At 38.8% G+C, this 19,330-nt stretch overlaps 1 protein-coding gene across 1 annotated transcript in view; it reads right to left on the bottom strand.

Annotated features, from left to right (window-relative positions):
* LOC114059067 (leucine-rich repeat and fibronectin type-III domain-containing protein 2-like) overlaps positions 1–19,330 on the bottom strand; it is a 160,344-nt gene that overhangs the window by 75,575 nt on the left and 65,439 nt on the right. The window lies entirely within an intron of this gene.

Below are 19,330 nucleotides of genomic sequence, written 5' to 3'. Positions count from 1 at the left end.
TTCAGTGTCAGTGTGGACATCAATTAATTTGAAATATGTGATTCCATAAATTCATTGAACACAGATTGATTTGGTACCACTGACTTTCAGTGAAACAAAACTTGGGGTGGCGATCTACAGATATAGTGTTGTGTGCCATGTTGACAAGCCTGAAAGGGTAAATATTTTCTTGAAAATTGCACGATCTTCCTGCCCCAGCAGAAGCATACATGGTCCATTTGCCTTTTAAACCAAGTATTTTTAGACCTTTAAATTTTTTTGAAGGTAAAGATGGTTAACTTAGTTTCAATAAGTGGCTTTCAAAAAAGGGTGTCTTGGCTCTACAGGGTCTTTTAAGCACTTCAGCTATGTTTATGGATGTGATGCTGCAGTGTCACTCAGAAACAGCCAAGCTCAGGCTCAAGGAAAAGGGTAACATAGTGTTTTGCATAGGCTAATGCACCTGGGTTTATGAGATTATTTGGCCAAATAAAGCACTGTGATGGCCCAGTGGGATTGTAACCCAGACCAGGCCAGAGTTAGTCTCACCATCTTTGTAAGGCATTTCTCTGTATGGAGTGACAAGACCATCCTAAGTCCTTTGATGTGTCAGTATATGTATTACTGCCTAACTAAGCTCTTGTCTAGATTGAAAACAAAACTTGTTTTTCAGGACCACATGGAGGTTTTCCAGGTCTTAGTTTGCCTGTCTGCATTAAAGCGCCAAAACAATGTATGTGGCATGCTTTAGTATGGAAAGGATTTCTAAGTATACAATCCCATTGGTCATAATTAGCAATATAATGCCTAATGATCATTAGTCAAAAGAGGTCTTCAGTTACTTGATTTTCATCCAAAACCTGTTGATTAGTAATCCCCTGTAGCTGGACCATAACACTCTACTGAAGCATTGAAGAGAAACTTGGCCTGAATTTAATCATTTGATTAGCATTCATTCAAGCAAAACATTCCCTTTTGTAGAGAGCAAGCATATTTTCTACTTTTTGCTAGCTTCTGACAAGAAGCAGGTGTATTAAGCATAGGAAATTTATACAGTACAGAGTGTTTTTAGACCAAGCACATGGAAAAATACATTTTGCCTTGACAACTCTGACACTTCCTAGTACACCAGTAAGGTATCACTGAGCTGTCATCAGCTGTGCTCTCAGATGGGAGGGAGATGATGCACACACAGAAATGAAAAAAAAATAAAGGAAGAGAAAAAACCCCACTTAAAATATAATTACAGACATGTTATCTAAAATTAATCACTGGAATATTGTTGCTGTGATGTTGTATTTTTTGGTGATAAGCAGTCAGCAAGGTTAAATTACCTCGTTTCTTAAGAAAAACATGGATCAATGTAACAGTTACTAAGATGTTGATTTTGCTCCTATGTCTTTTCTGCTGAAACCTTGGGAACCACTTGGAGTGTATTGCATCTTATCAAACTGCCTAAATTAGTCAGCAGCAGCTACTCTCAGTAACCACAGATGCACATAAAGCCCTGGAAGATGATACACACTTCAGAAGTTGGATCAGCACATACATATGCAGGATACTGGACAGTGAAATAATGTATGCCAAGAGTAGGGAAAATACCTTTCGGTTTAAATACACTGAAATGCTACTTTCTGCTCCAGATCACACTGAGAGCTTCCCTTTGATGGGACTGGCTGCGACTGTTGACCCCTATACACTTTTCTGAATTGTATCAACCAAGGTCCATCTCATTTTCTGCTTCCTTCAACAACTGTATTGCCTGGCCACTCTTAGAGTTTAACTTGGTCTCTATACAACCTACTTTTAGCCAACATATTACACCATACAGCATGATATTACTATTCCTGCCTCCCAGATGATTATTGCTTTTCATTCATGACATATTAATGAATCTTCTCTCTCTGTTGGGAGTATCTGGAGAAATTAAAAGTATAGTTAGAGGCTGGGTGAAAGTTTCTGCCTTCTGCCACCCACCCCAGGCTCTCACAACTTTTAGACCTATTCTTGACATCCCTTGGAAACTTCAAATAAATCTCTGAATCCATGAGGCAAGGCTAAAAATGTACCCATCAACTCAACATGCAAGGAACTATTTTCACTACGGATAGTAGCTACTTCTATCTGCATGATTTTTTGTTTCTTCTACATCTTCTTATCTGGTGAGTTAGGAGGGAATTTCTTACTCTTAACGTTCTTCCTCAGTTGATGTCCATAAGGGATCACAGCCCCTGAAGCTTCCCTGCTAGAGACAGATATGTTGTACTGTCAGCAGATTACAGGACAGGAGTTTTTTTGTTCGGCAGTTCTAAGTCCCTCCTGGCTATGAAAAGAGGTGACAGCAATAACTAGAAAGAAAAGGAAGATTAATGGTGTGTATAACACTGTAGAAATAAGAAATAATCATACTTTGCAGGAAGGAGCTTTCCAGAGGAAATGGCTCAGGAGAGGAGGATGCAGGAGTGGAGCCAGTAACATCTGTAACTAGTCATTTGCCATTTCATGCAACCACCTGATAAACTTCATGCAGTACCCTGATAATAGTTATCTTCTGGTTAGAATGCTACACAAAGCAGGGAGTTCATGATCAATGTCTGGCAGGTACAGGGGCCATGTTATCAAGCAACACACATTCTTTTGCAGACCCATATTTCTAACTTTGATTAATTTCCATTTATTTTCACAATTTATTCATTATGGACTGAAAGGAACAGTTACAATAAATACTAGTGAAACATCTGTTAACTCCCTAATTTTCATTAAGATTCAAATAAGTTCTAATGGACACAAACAGAGAAATTAATATTTAATTCATATTAACTCTTTCACAAAGAAATTTTGTGCCTAGGCTAAGATTCAGTGTACTAGGTCTTGTGGATGATTTCTAGAGTTTTAATGTCCAAAGAGCATCCTGCTTTTTGCTCACAAAAATATACACATAATATGGAGAGAAGGACATTAGAAGGGGAGCTGGGATGGAAAAGGCAATGAAGAAGAAACAGTATGTGAAAAAAAAAAATCATTTCATTACACCACTTGCTAACAGGAAAACCACTTTATCATGGGACATAAATGGGATTTGCCATGATGAAATCTTACAGAAGACCTGCTAATTCAGACAACTGCACTATGAGTTACTTATCTTTCCCAGTAACCTTCTGTGAAAGAGCATAGGCATCATGTGTGTGCTTGCCTAGTTTTGAAGAATTAAATAATGTTCTGGATACCCGTGTGCAAGTTATGCATGTGCCAATTAGTTCTTAGCTTCTGTTCAGCAACTTTCCTAACAAAGATTTTTGTGAGTGCTCATGGTGGTTTTAACATTTTCTGATCATTCAACATGGTATTTGGTGGTTCTGTTTCTAGAAGTGCTGACATCTTCTGTCTACGATTAAAACCAATTAATCTGTGCCCTGAAACAACAAATTTATATAAATTATAAGGGGACAAACCAAAAGCAAAGTGTTCCAAAAGTTAAGAGATATCTGTAACAAATAACTTTGATTGCCATAACTTAAAGAGTTAGTGGAGAGTCATGGAGGATGGTAGTGTAGATTGGATTTGAGGCAGATAGTTATGGCATATAGTGGGAACTGAAGGTCCTTTTCTATAATATTTAACCCCTATCCTTCTCTTTGGTAAAATCTAGTGAGGTGTCACCTAAGGTGGTAGACAATAGAGCTCCAGAAGAGAGAGAAAAGTATACCTAAATACACTTTTACTGGGCTATATGAATAGCTTGTGGAGATTTAGTCCTGACATTTGAGAGATCAGTAAACATACTTACAATACCTTTTCAGCTTTGATCACACATCTGACGTCCAGAGTGTGAGGACCCTCTTTAACAGCCATGAACCAAAATCACTTTGTGCTTTGCTCCCAGCAAACAGAGTTTGTGCTGCTTTTCTGTACAGATCTGATCACGTGCTGGAACCACTTTAAATCAGGAATGTCCTGTCTCAATATGGGAAAAATCTCATTTTATCTAAAAGGGCAACTGTGTGCCCTCAATTCCTGGGAAAACACAGTTGCCCCTGGAAGGTGTTACCTCTATAGCTGTAGATAAATTTTGGTTTTGTGTAGGAGATTTCAATTGATGGAACCTGACCAATCCTTTTTTTTCATTTCCTATGGATGTAAACATCAACAATAAGGTTTAAAATACACAGAGCCCGTGAAATTTTTACTGTTGATTTCAAATACTCTACCAGTTTTTCCCTCCCTGCTGATTTTTGAAATTCGAAAAAGCCCATTTGATAATGTGAAAATGATTGCTAAAAATGGCCAAACACAGTATATAACTTTGCACATGTATTTAAGGGAAGTATTACACTTGTGTCCTTTACATTTGCTTACAGCAAAGCTCCTTGAAAATTAACTCTCAGTACAATTTTTTTTCTCTGAGTTAAATACTTATCATGTCAGCAAATCCTTCTGTTATTCTTGTTTCTGGTCATATATTTCATTAAATTCCTAGGTTAATTTATAGGAATGACACAGCAAACCTGGCAGCCGTAATCCCTTTAGTAGTTCAATATGTTTATGAGGGTTGAAGGATGTTAAATGTGGCAGTTTAAATGCTAAGCTGAGTAATCAGTTCATTAGGAATTTGCTCAATGTGTTTGCCATCTGCAGCTGAAGCATGCAAAACCGGACTCAGATAATTCACCAGACAGTTTAATGTATGAACAAGATAAACTCCTCAAACATTGATTGACAAACCCTGGAATTTTGTTAGTAGAGTTAAGTGCATATTCACACCCACGCCCATGGATAACTTAACCACTTGCATCATAGAGGAACAGTAATATAAATGTATTTAGCAGTCAGGTCAGGTATGTACAACTCCACCTCCAATATCCTGACACAGGACAGCCTCAGTCAGCAAAGCCAGGCTTCAAGGGATGGAGGAGAAATCTGGGGAGCTGTGGAAATCTTTCAGTTGACTGCCATGGGGACCATACCACACCTCTGTGACACACTTGCAGATTGCAGTCCCCGTGGCTCTATGGTGGCGTGTATTTCTGTCTGGAGGAACTACATTCCCCATTGCAGCAAAATCCTGTTGCCTTCTTGAAACCATTTCAGCCTTTTGAAATCAAACTTCATTTTATGCTGTCCCATTCTTCTCTTCTACTCTAGCCTGATGAACAGGCACTCTGCAGCCTGAATGTGGTTTGTTGTTTTTATTTTTTCCTCCCGTACACGTAATTCCTCCCATTGACCCTTATCTCACTCTCCACTGAAAGCTTTTTCTCTTCTAATGTTGAAAACAGCTACAACCATCAATAATTCAACAAAACTCAGAAAAAAAATGACTCAAATTTCGTCCAAGCCCCCATGCTAATATATTTTTTCTGTCGGAGTTAATACCTCTAGACATTTCTAGCTCCTAAGATGCATGGAATATAGTGATTTAGGGGAAGTTCAAATCCCTGGTTGTATGTCTGATCTGATAGTCTCCAGATGCACCATACAACCCCAATATGACAAACATCCTTGTCTAGATAGCAAGAGGAATTTGCTTAGGTCAGTTATGGTGTGAATAAAACGGTCAGAAAAGGCTGAACCACCCCAGACTCCATAGTTTCCTGAGCATCTACCTGTTTTTTTTTTCAGTAAAGGAAGGTGCATCTATCACAGTAATGAATTATAGACTTTTCCTGTCAGTGCCGAAGATGTCTGTGAGGATAAACCTGAAGCAGCACCTCCTCCTCCAGCACTCCATTAGCATTCACTCAGTTCCTTCCTAGCATCCTATTAAATGCAGAAGCAATTCGTGAATTGCTGAGTATTTCACTGATCAAAAATCTCTTGAGGCTCTGCTTCTGCAACAAAAATTTGTGTAAGGAGAGAAAGGAGGGCAGAGGAGAAACAGCACAGCAAAACCCTCTATCAAGGCTTGGCATGATAAACAAACCTGTGAAGGAAGGGTGTGCTGTGGGGAGAGGGAGGGGTGAAGTGATTATGTGGCAGAGAATAATCTTCCTCCCAAAAATGCCTCTGGGACAGAGGAAGCAAGAAAACATGAGAATCCCGCCAGTACACACAATGACCCTTCAAAGCACCATGGGGAACCCACTGATGAAGCGCTGCTCTCTAATGCCTCCTGCCAACTCGGTGTTTGCCAAATCCCATTTGCTTCTAATCACTCACAGACAGTTGCTTGGCCTTAATCTGCTCCCTCTTTTTCTGGCACAAAGTTGGAGTTAGGCTGCAGAAGCTCGCTTGGTGCCAGTGTGTGAGAGAGTAGAGCTGTGACTATCTTCATGGTCCACAGAGAAATAAAAATGCTGCCTGACCTGCCTTGGTGGTTGGCTTGGACAAGTCCTGGAGAAGCAGGTGGGTAGCAGGGTGGGCATGTGGACCTACCTGATATTATTATAAGGGTTAGTCTTATAGGAAGACAAAGTACACACTCAGGATATGGGATCTGATGGGATTCATCCAAGAATTCTCAAAGAGCTAGCAGATGTCATCACAGTACCTCTCTTGATGATTTTCTAGCGGTTGTGGGAATCCAGAGAGATCCCAGCTGACTGGAAGATGGTGAACATGGTTCCAGTTTTCAGGAAGAGCAAGAAGCAGGACCCCGGGAACTACAGGCCTGTCAGTCTCACTTCAGTGCCTGGAAAAGTTATGCAGAAGATTATTCTGGGAAGTATTGAAAAACACCTGAGAGACAACACAATCATTGGTCACTGCCGGCACGGATTCATGAGAAGAAAGTCCCTCTTATCAAACCTGATTTCTTTTTATGACAAGACAACCCACCTAGCTGATCAAGGGAAGCCAGTTGATTTTTAGATTGCAGTAAAGCTTTCAATACTGTCCCTCACAGTGTCCTTCTGGACAGAATGTCCAGCACACAGCTGGATAAACACATCATGTGGTGGGTGAGCAACTGGTTTGTGGGTCAAGCACAAAGGGTAATAGTGAATGGGCTAACATCAGACTGGCCTTTTGAAGGCGAGCCCAGTTTTCTAAATCATCTTTCATGGCACAGCAAGTACAAAGAGAAAAGAGAATCCTTATAGGTGCTAATGACCCACACAAAGCACCGAGGCAAACCTAACATGGATCTGAGCAATGTTTGCTATTCTCTGTAAGACCAGCTGTTCATCACGTCCATCTTTCTTCAGCCCTTAAATTATGGTAATACTTAAGGACAAGGAATTGCTTTCTGACCCTCCCCTCCATACCTTCAGCAGCAGAAGCAATCAGCTGACACTCTGAAGCACAGCAGTTGATTGCATTTTGCATGCATAACGGTGGCTGTTATTATTGGTAAGAACAACAGTTTTACAGTTCAACAAATGTGTCTTAATCATTTTCTGCTTATGTAACACACCATATACAAGTATTAATGCAATCAAGTGCACTCTGAATACTAACCACAGAAATGTTGCCTGCAGTCTTCTTTTACTTAATAAACTGTTACTGAATCTAAGGTCTGGATAGAAGAGCACTGTGCAGAAACTGGGAGATTTGAGGGGATTGGTCAGGTGTTTAGATGTTTCACAGGTAAAGTGATCCTCAATAATTATGGATTTAGACTATAGTTTAAGAAAAAAAACCAGAAAATTCCTTCGTGTCTCTGATCTCTTTTGCCACTGGGCCATCAGGATTAGTTGCACTGATTTCTGTCTAGTTATTCTGAATTTTAAATCTTGTATGTAAGAGCAGATGAAGTCTGTATGCAGCAATAATCTTATCTACCCTGGAGAAAAGGCAAAAAAAAAAAAAAGGTGGAAAAAAAAAGTAGCTATGTGTGTAGATATAGGGATTTTGCTCCCGATACTCATAAATTAATTGTGCCAGTACCCTCCTTAGGACTGAGAAGAACCGCTACAGACTGGCGTACATCTGTACTGCTGAGTTTCCTCATCCTTTCCACAGGGAAGATTCATCTCAGCTAGATTCTGAGAGAATCTTGTGGCCCCTGCACACCTGAGTGATTGTTTGGGAGAGTGCACAAGCCAAATCTTCTCCAGGGACCTTTCTAGCACGTGACAGTATGAACAATCAGATCTGGATGCCCAGGAACCTTTTCTCTCACTTTTTAAAATCCTGAACTATAACAATCACAGCATTGCTAAACCAAATTTGTTTAAGATGTAGTATTTTGAGTTAGGGATTGCAGGCAAACTGCGAATAAAGGTTACTTTTAAAATAGTACTACTACAAGATGTACTTTCTTTCGTCAGTGAACATCTCATTTTATCTTTCCTTAATGTGAAGGAGGGAGAACAACAAACTCACTCAGATGGGGAGACAAACAGTTCTCAAAGGGCCCCTGAAAATTAATTTCTAACTTGGAACTATCTGGGGGTCTTAGCAGTCCTTGCTACAACATTTTTAATGTTTACATATTATTGCAAGATAAACCTTGAAATGAAGGTATCATTCATACCAAAGGCAAATATCACCTTGACTTTTTGATAGAGCATTGATCAATTTGCACAGTTCAGGTAAAGTGTACAGAAGCATTCCTACTGCTTGGTTCTTCTCCTAACCAGACTTTGTACTAGAAGAGTTTTGTTTGTCTCTTTTCTTGGTTTTGACCCTTCTCTGTGTGAAACCAAAATGAGGTGTTTTTCTGTGAATTGTTTGGTGACTTGGACTAAGAAAATATGATCAGTTCCTGTGTCGTGGACCCTTAAGTGGTTTGTAACCAAGATTTTAGACCCAAAAAACCCACTGAGCATGTCACTACTGCTTGAGCAAAATATCACTAACTTGAGCGAAATAAAGAACTTCTTAACCTATGAGACTGCACAAGGCCAGTCTGATTGGTTTCCTGCCAGCAACATGTGAGGCTTACTCAGCCCTTCTAACTAAATTTTGAGAAAATCATTGTTGTGGCACTGGCGAGCAAGTTTCTGAAGTCACCATTTCAAAGGCAGAAAAGAATAGACTGCCCTTCATTGAACACTACAGCAAACTGAGCAAAGGGAAGCAGAGTCAGAACTGAGACCAGCAGGCATGCCTTCTTGTCTTCTTGTCTCTCAAAGTAATGCTTAATGGCATAGACAACCCCAGGAGCTGAGTCATGCATTTCCCCAGGCTCAGGTAGGTACTGGAAGGAGAGTCACAGAATCACAGAATAACAGAATCAGCTGGGTTGCAAAGGACCTCTGAGATCATCAAGTCCAGCCCTTGATCCACTACCACCACCATTACTAGACTATGGCACTAAGTGCCACATCCAGTCTGTTCTTAAATACCTCCAGGGACGGAGAATCCACCACTTCCCTGGGCAGCCCATTCCAATGCCTGATTACCCTCTCTGTAAGGAATTTCTTCCTAGTCCAAACATCCATTCTGCTCTTGACAAGTTATTTTGTCTAAATATTATAATGATGATTCCCAAGATTTTAGATTGTTTTTTCTGAGAGAAAAATGAGCAATTTGATTTCTTTGCTGCTGGGATCAAACACCCAAATAGCCTGTAGCATTATTACATAAATACAGATGAATATACTACAGTAGGACAAGGAAGACATTCAACACAAAGAATGTCCTCTTCTCAGTGGCACTGTGCACCAGAACGACCTTTACATGTTAGAGTTTCAAAGTTTGAAGAATTGCATTACACTCATACCCTCTCAGCTTCTAGGAATATTTTTACCCCTCTACTCAGGGTCTCATGGCTTTCTATAATGGCAGATTATTGACAGATACCAGAAACTACAAAAACAAAGGTATCTTGCACTGGGGGACGTGAAGCTCCAAGAAGCAAATGATGCAAAAATAAGTCTTTTTTCTGTGTCTTGTGGGAGTCAGGATATGTGTGACTGGTTTTATTTCCTTAGGATGATATAAAGGCTTGGCTTTCACAAGTTTGGGAATTGTGAATCTAGATGTTTCTATAGCAGAAAATGCAGCATAGAAAATAGCAACATCCACAAAAATGCTGAGCAGTCCCTCAACATTCAACCATGCATAGCAACAACACATACTATTATGACAGCCAATAAAGAATAGAGTACCCAGATGAATGGGATATATTTTTGAATTTGCATGTTAAATGTATTAACAGTACCGCCCGGACCACAACCAGGATGTTAAGGGTCACAAAAGCGAATTACTGTGCAGTTGATAACGGCAAGGATGAACAACTCGGTGCGTGGGGGATCAGATCTGCTTAGTGTCCTGATCATAACCATTCTGGATCCAAAAAAATTAGCATTTGCAAAGAAAAGAATAGTGTCTTCTGAGTTGCCAGCATCTGAATTCTTCTGTTTAACAAATTCTCTTAGACCTGTCTTGGTTACAAAATTTGCAAGGGTACAAAAAAAACGGTAAAGGAGAACCGGTAAAGGAGAGCTCATCTGAATGAATCTGAACCTCTTAACTGACTGGAGAGATGTCTGCTTTATGAAAGGGAAAATTTACCTTGTGTTGTCTTCAGCTAGCAAAAGGAAGAAGAAAAAAAAAAAAACAGATGCAAGTACAAAAGAACTGTGGGGAAGGGAGAAATAGTGGAAGACACAGTAATTGGATGTAGCTGCTTTACCAAAGTACCGAACGAATGAGCTGGAAAGCATCCTGTGTTCAAACATAATGGTGCTTCATTCTCCTGCAGGAGTGGGCAGAGTGAAGGGCCAGAGCCATTTTCTCTGCAAAATCCATCATTAAGATATGTGCTGTATGACGTGTGGCACCTCATTATTTATTTCAGGTTGCTGATGCCAGCCAAGTGTGTTGGACCATATGCAGGGCTGCACGCTAAGAATTCCTCCAAGTTATGATCAGGATTTTTCCAGTGACTGATGGCAAACCATCTGCACAGCATAGGCCTCATTTTCCCCAGATGTGAAAAAATGGCAAACTCTTGTCATTTATAAAATTGACAGTGTTAAAATTAATCAGCAAAAAACAGCACAAAACCTTCATCCTTGGATGAATAGTTTTTCACCTAGCTAATCTGTCCAATTTCTCTGGAACTGGATATTTGATTATTCTCTGAGACTGTTATATTTACAGAGTATTGTGGAAGAAATTTTAATGGTGCCCTCTTATAAGACTCAACATTGATTTTTTTTTTCTAAAGAAACATGACTTTTATGAACCAGAAGAAATGTAATAGTTAATCATGGTACTAGAAGGGATTCTGTGTCCCTACTTTTGAACTGTATTCACAAGAGGACATGAAGATGGAAGAGAGTTATACCATCTGAGGTTTTGTCTGACATGGTTTGAAAATAGAGTTCAATTCTGAGATGAAAATCTGGTATGCTGTAAGTTGCTTTATAACCCAAAAATTGCAAAGAAGCCAAAATGTTAGAAGTATTTATAGAGTTAAAGTTAAAATTAAAAAAGTAATCATGAAAAATATTGAAACATAAGCAAACTTGATCATCTAGAAACGCTGGTCTTTAATCTGAAATACCTTTTTTCAAATTACCTAAAACTTGATTTATACAGCAGTTAAAAAAAGAGACAAAACACTAACTGTTAGGATAACTTATTTTGCTTGACTGTAAATAAGTGCTGTCTATGACTGAGGTAACAATTCAATTAGGAATCCAGAAAACATTGGTTTACTACTATAGCTGCTCTTAATATGGCTCAGCCTAAAAATTTCCAAAATCAAGATTTCAAAGTTTTATGGTCCATCCAAACATCTAATACACTCCTCTAAAGAAGTAGCTAATCTAAATATGCAAAATACTGGGAGGAAAACAAAAATATTAGCCAATATTATTTTGAATGCCAAGAGCATGTAACACCAAAAGGAAGCAAAATGCCAAGGTTACTCAAGAAACCAGCGTCAGAGCCAGGAATTGTTCTGACACCCTGAGAGCATACTCAGTGCAAAAGCATCCTTGTCCTCTGGAGACTTACGATATAAGGAAGTTATTCTGTGTGATGAAAAAGGAAAAACGGAGGCTGTGTCTGTATGCCACTCCAGATCCAGGATTAGTTTCTTACAGTAATGAGATGGCTAAGTAATTCCACAGGATTTCACCGAAGTAATCAAGTCCAGACATTCAGCCTTAAGACAGTGATGAAGACAAAGTCTTTGCTGTTATCAATGCACATAGTTAAACAGCAAGAAAGTAATTTGAAAAGCGCCTTCTGCTAGAGCTGCCACAATTCTTCCTGAAGCATACCCTGGCTAGAAGTGCATTTGAGACAGTAGGGGTATTAAGATCCTTCCTGGTAAAAAGTTGCCAATGATGCTGGTGTGTATGTGCCCTTGGAGTGCCCAGGCTGTCAGCTGCAGCAGCTGCTGCTTCATTCATTATACATGAGGAGTCACAGGCAGCACGAAGCACTGAAATTAATCCTGACAGAGTCATGAATAAAATGTAAATATATCTTGAGAAGGAAACATTTGCAAGGGAATTAAAAAGAAAAAAAAAAGAAAGAAAGAAAAAGGAAAAAAGAAAAAAAAAAAAGGAAAAAGAAGGAAACTGATCAATTGTAGGAATGTAAAAGAATGAAGCAGTACAGTCTGCGGGGTGAACACCTGTGTCTTCTTGCCTCCTTTTATGCCACCAGGAAGCAGACTCCAGGACTTTTAGCACACATCACAGTGTGGCAGCTGCCTGGGGATATAAACACAGAAGCTCAAAATCCCCTCCCTAAAAAAACCCCAAAAAACCTCTCACAACCAACAAAAAAACCATCAAATCAAATAAACACACACATACACCCTCCCCAAAACAAAAAGAAAATAAGCCAAACCAATAGAAAACCAACCAACCAACCAAACAAACAAAACCAAACCAACAAAAAACCAAACCAAACCAAACAACAACAACAACAACAACAACAACAAAAACATATGTGCCCAGGGAGTTTTAAACCCAAATGAACTGTAGAACTTAATTTGAGAGAAACAGAATAGAGTTTGCTCCGTGCATGGATTTGCAAAAGAGGGAAAAGGTGGTATCCATTTGGCTTTTAGCCACAACTTCCTATTGTCTCAGTGCCTAGTTAAAAAAGTTCTGTCAGTTTGGTTTGGAGCTTTAAGACAAGTTTGTTTCTGGCTGCTACATTTTTCAGTAGGCAGTGACCATATGAGTTCTTCTAGGTTGTTCGTCCAGTAAAGCAGACCAGTTAAATCACTTTTGATAGAACCATGTAATCCAGCTGGGACGCGGTTAACTCCTGGAGAAGCTCAGACTACATTGACTATTATATGACTGTTCACATTACTTGGTAGCCAGCAAGTTGCTTCACATCACCCTACCTCAGATTATCTGGCTTTACAATCCATCAAATGATATTAATCTGCTTCACTGGGGGATGAGGAAGAATTATATGATTCTGATAAAATGTTTTCTCTAGATGCAAAGACTGACTATAACACTGATTTTTCACAGCCTCTTTCATCCCCTGTGGTTTCAAAACTGCAGGTCAAATATTGCTCTCAGCTACACCCAGGCAATTCCAACCAATTTCAGTTGCAGGCAGGACAAAAGTCTGCATATGCAGGGTTCAATCTAACATCGCCACAATTTGTGTATGTATGTTCCTGAAGGATACGTGGGTGGCACACAAAAGCCACTCTCTGACACTGCTCTCTGGGTAGCAACAGTACCTACCCAGTGGGGTGCAGGAGGGAGAAATGAAGAATCATTTTCCCAGTGGAAACTACAGTGAGAATTTTAAGCAGGGAGAATGTAATTACCTGAAGTGGAATCGTACATTATACCCATCACACCATTCCACATAAAAATTTAAAGCACGATTTGCAACTGAGAAAGCTGAGGTGAATTTCTGAGTTTCATTAATTTGGTTCCTCCTTTTTAGCACTGTGCTGCTGATGAGAGGCAGATTCACCTGCATGGAGAAGCAGTACCACCTTCTCCATGCCCTTATCTGGAGGGAGAAGCTGGAAGGTGTGTTGTACCTATTTCTGAAATGACTTCAGCTACAGATCTTCCATCATAATCTTTTTACTGCTTTTACCCAACATTTTGTCTATATGTTAATGGATTCATATATGTAACTAAACCACAGTCCCTAGCTCCATCTATTACATGGCACTGGATGCCTCAAAATCCCTAAGGCTCTTAAACCTCCAGTGAATCCCTCCTGAGACACAGTGACAATTTTAAAGGCAAAAACTGAGACTCAGAAAAACTGAGAGAAGAATTAATCTAACCTGACTTAAGAAGTCTAAAATGTAGGTGTCTGCACTTAAGCTAGGAAACAAGGCTTTTCTGTAAGACATTAGACAAAAAGAGATGCTTATAGGGCTGACCTGCTCTATGTGTTTTGTTTAGGAAGGACTTGACCATTCCTTGAAAATGCCTTCTTTCTTTTTTTTGTCTATAAGGAAAGATTATATAATAGTCCTGTTATTTAGACCTATGCAGTTTAAAAAGAAATCTGTAGTGGAATAGGGAGTTGAAACCATGTCTCCTAATTCATACAAAGATTTCCTGAGCAGAAACCCATGACCCTATTCCTGAAACAATTATATAAAAATCTTTAAAAATATAGTCCTTTTAGGAAAATTGCCTTCAGCCCTTTGCAGATGATGTGTCCCATGAGCGAATGGGTAATTCTATGTCATCTCCCACCACATTTTCAAAGAAATAGGGGGACCCACAGTGTGTTGCTGAGCAGAGGAGCACTAAGCCTCAAATGGTTTACTAGACAAAGTTTCAATATTAAAAAGATAAACCTGAATTTCAGAGAATTTCCACCTGACTAAACAAAGGAATTGAGCTAGACTGACGAGTGGACCACTTTGCTAATGCTTATCACTGTATGACAGAGGAATTTATTTTACTTAAAATACTTATTCAATTATGATCAAGCGGCTAAAATAACCAAATACCCAAATAACCAAATAACCAAAATGACCAAAAACTTGGCAGTAGCTGACTGTGGCATCAATGACTAAAGAAGGAAAATTGCCTACATAAAACTTCAGTATGGAGAAGGAAAATATTAAAGGGGAGACTAACCTTCTAATACCTACAAGAAAGTAACTGAGAAGACAGCGCCTTTATTGAGGAGCAGGATGGGACAACAAAAAAAGAAAACTCTCATAAATTAAACCAGAAGAGGTTCAAGCTGGGTACAAGAGGAAACTTTTTCAGAATGAGGACAGTCAGTCAAGCATTGGAGCAATCTCCCTCTTTGGAATTTTCCAAGACCTGATCGAATAAAGATCTGACCCAACCTCACAGCTGACTCCATTTTGAGCAGGAGGTTGGTCAAAAGACCTTCCGAGTTCTATGTTCTCTTCCAAAGCATATTATTCTGTGATTGTATGATAAAGACATTGATTATGGATTGCTTCCCATTATATAACAAAGCATTGAGAGAGTGAATAAATGTAGTCCTTATGAAACTTCATGTAGAGTAAATAGAGATCTACAAGAGTGGCCTTCTCAATCCTTTGTGTGATGTGTGCAGATGGTGGAGAGTAGAAATTCACATTATGTTTTTGCAGTTTTGCAGCCTAAAAGTTTGTTTAGCCAGACTAGTGAAAATTAGCTTGAGAAATCTTTGCAGCACATGAGAAGCCTAAGAGGTGGCTGCTGTGGTGATGAAGGTAGAGGTTGTGACTTTTGTCCCTAGTGTCCCAAGCTGCAGACAGTACAGTTTATAACAGAGGGACTTGGCCTTAACTTTCCATACAGAAAGCTGGTAGTGTACTTTGCAACAGCTTAATCATGTTCACAAAGTGCTTTCAATAAAAGAACTTTGCTTTCCCTCTATAGAACAATGCCTTATCTTGTAGTAAATCCTAAAAAACCCCCACCAAAACAAAACAATAACGAATTCACTGAACATCTGGAATTTTAATTAAAAAATCACCTAAGGTTTCCTTTGGGCATTTTTAGCTCACGGTGGTCCCTGAAGGAAAGGAAATAATATATGATTTTTTTTCTTATGTGTATCACTCTGGTTCCATGGGAAATTACAGGAATTACTTGGATGAAAAAGCAAAACAAGTCATGTCAGCATTTGATATGGAGCTGGATTCCTAAATCACAGAGTCACTGAGCCTGAGTCCATGGGGTCTTTTACCACGTCCAAACAAGCAAAGACCAACCAGTCTTGTACCTGCAAAATAGCTGCAAAAATCTTTGAATCCATTGCTCTCTAGAGATGGCTTTGCATTACTAGTCCTTCCTGTTTCAATAACACTTTTTACACTGAGGCTTAAATCACTTGGTTGGCCAGCAGGTCATTTGCAGGAAGTACAGAAGACCCACTCACACCTCTTGGGGCTTCTTCTTTTTTAAATGCTTTAACTGGAAACTGTACTCTTTCTCAAGTTGTGCTTCTTGGCTTACAAGAGGAAGAAAACTCTTCTAGCAGAGAAAACTCTGCAAAGCTGAAGGACAAGTCATAAAGCCATTGAAATGGAAAATTAGAAAGCAGTATACATAGGCTCTTTGGAGGAAAATAGGTCTTCCTTGCTATAGTGAGCATGAATAAACAATAAAAAATCATGTCAATAAGGAAAACACTTGCTAGAGAAGGTCTTCCCTCTTCAATTACGAAGATTTCATTTGGAGGCAGTGGTGCACAGACAGAGAATTAACCTTGACAGACTCTTCATATGTGATAATCTCCTATGGGATATATTGCTATCATTTTTCCCCTAAAATAATGGATAATGTATCTTTTCTAATGATAAATATTTGACCCTGAGAGATACAGGAGCAGGGAAGACCGCATAAAGAGACTTGGAAGACCAGGAACTCTGTCTTGTCAACTTCTGTTAAAGATGAAAGGTGTCAACCAAGTTTGAAAACATGTCAGCTCTTCTAAATCATGTTTCTTAGCAGTATCTGAAATTCTTAAATTATTCAACTTTGGATAAGTGATATGCCCATCTTAGAAGAGGTTTGAGAGCTCATACTCAAGCAATGCACAACTGAACCAGATAATGAAAAACCCAAGTTTAACCTCTGATACATTGCTTCAGATTTCCAAATGGTATAAACTGGCAAAATTACTGTGGAGTTATGCTTGTTACACATGAAACGACTGTACCTTTCAGTTATTGGGAAGAAAAAATAAATTTAAAAATTATTTTTTCTTCCTTTAATATTGGTTATCAATAACAAATATTTTCTTCATTAAAACAAACAAACAAATAAAAAACAACAACAAAAACCCCAAACCAAAAAAAACAAACCAAACAAACCTGCATGGAAAAGAAATTATTTCATTGACCCGAAAGATTGTATTTTGAATCTGCTTTTTCAGAGTTGGGGGGAGGGGAGGGCGGGGAAAAGAAGAAAGAAATTTGAAACATTTGAAAGACAGTGAATACTATCAACACAAAAATTTCCACCAAATTATAAGGTTTCCTTTAATCCAAATTATTGCAGCCACTAAATTGAAATCTGGAATAAGGGAATATTGTGAACACATATCTCCAATATAATAGAAAAAACTAAGACTAATTAAAGTTTCACAAAAAAAACCCAAGAAATCAATAACCTGGAAACTGTGTGTTGTGGAAACTGAGAGGAAAAGAACGGAGAAACAAGATTCAAGAAAGCCTATGAATGATGATGAGATCAATAATATAATGTTATATATAATCTTAACTATTTGTTTCAGAAACTTTTTGACACAACCAAATGCACAGGAGTGTGCTCAGGAAGCTGGGACATATCTACATGGGAAAACAAAAAAAACACACCATGTGCTGGGAAACAGCAGCTCATAAATAAGCCTCTGGGCTATGACTGATAAACAACTCAGATTTGAGCTCCAAAAATGGTGCATGGTGTTGAAGACTTGTGGGTAGTGCTGTTTGATCCCCTTTATTAAAGGAAAATGATGGAATATGGAAATTTAAAAAAAATCAAATGCATTTCTCCTCATTCAGGCTCATTTCAGAGTGTGTTTCTGGACTCTTAAGCATTCTACATCTCCTTACCTGGATATGGCATTATGTCATTAATTTAAGATTTAAACTACATTAGTGAGTTTTATTTTTCAAAATGCCCCTGCTTCTACTGAAGTCTAATACTGTACTCAGATTTATCCTATTTAACTTAATGAAGGAGGTATAAGTACTTTTGGCACTCTTTCCCATCAGCTTCTACCACCTCAGTGAAATACTGAGAGAATGATATACAATGCTCTTGCCAAGTTTTAAGCTTAACAAGAAACAATTGCTGCTGGTGATTAATACAAGATTGACAGTTTCTCTTTATGCCATCTGCAGACTGTGCAAGGGTAGACTCCTACTTGCTTTATCTATCCGTAAAGCTTATTCCTTTTTTTTTTTTTTTTTTTAATGGAAGAAATCTGGGGTTCATGTATCTGACAGTTCCACTTTAGCAATGATAGATAAAATTCACCCAATCTGAAATCATCAGCTGAGGGTGAAAAGTGTTAATTAACTATAAATGCTGGGAGAGAAACACTTTTAGGTTCTTCAGAAGCCTTGAGTGGATGGTCACAGGTTAGCTCCCATAAAACAGGGTTCCTCATCACTGTCATTGCCATCATTGTCTGCATTTCTTCAATAGAAAGAATACGTACATGGAATATAAGATATTTCTGAGGATAATAATGAAAAATACAGCTTGTGAGATGGAGCATGAGGTCAGGTTTAAGGCTGTAATGAAAAGAGGCAATTTTCTCTGCTCATTATATCTCTTTTTCATGAAAAAGGCTTTATTCTCCATTCCCATTTTTGTATTTATTTTTTCTCTTCACTTAGAATGATTTTTCATGCTGGAAATGAAAATGCAGAACTTAATAATCCCAGCATTTTTTAGATCAGTGCAATGGCCTTTGGCACTGATTTTTTTTCAGGGCTGAAATAGCTTGACTAGTCCCCTAGCTGTTAGACACCCTCCCCACCTACAAAGGCTTACTGGGATTTCAGATCTACATTCATCTCTTTCTACTCTGTTCTTAGAAAACTTTCCTTAGAGAACTTACTATGTTACTACCATGCCTCATCTGTCTTCTAACCTTTCAAGAGAATGGCTCAGTAGTCAGCAAAAATGAAGTACTGTGCAATTAAATAAGGCTGTAACCACTCTACAGCTGGAAAAGATATGGCTGTTCTCATGCAATAAGCTGGGTTTAATTGAGCCAGACTGATTTATAGTTACAGAAATAACAGGGAAAAGGTGTCCAGTTTTCCTTTCCACCCCATGAGCACTGTCTGGGGTAGCTGGGATACTTTCCTGACTGAAAAAAGACAGACATGGACTTTTATGTAACTGTAGGTCTGACAAAGCTGATGGACGCCTGGAAATCCTGGACTAACAGTGACTGCATACTCAGGCTGACCTGAAAAATCATCATAATAGATGTACAGCTCCTAAACTCTAGAAGTCCCATGCTTTCATGGTTTCAACACTGTAGTAGCCTTATTCTGATACACTTTGAA

The sequence above is a fragment of the Empidonax traillii genome, unplaced genomic scaffold (genome assembly GCF_003031625.1).
Source record: "Empidonax traillii isolate 1590-97213 ecotype Southwest subspecies unplaced genomic scaffold, ASM303162v1 scaffold202:size1011777, whole genome shotgun sequence".
Lineage (NCBI taxonomy): Eukaryota > Metazoa > Chordata > Aves > Passeriformes > Tyrannidae > Empidonax > Empidonax traillii.
Note: the sequence above shows the minus strand (reverse complement) of the source record. Positions and strands in the feature narration are given on the sequence as shown.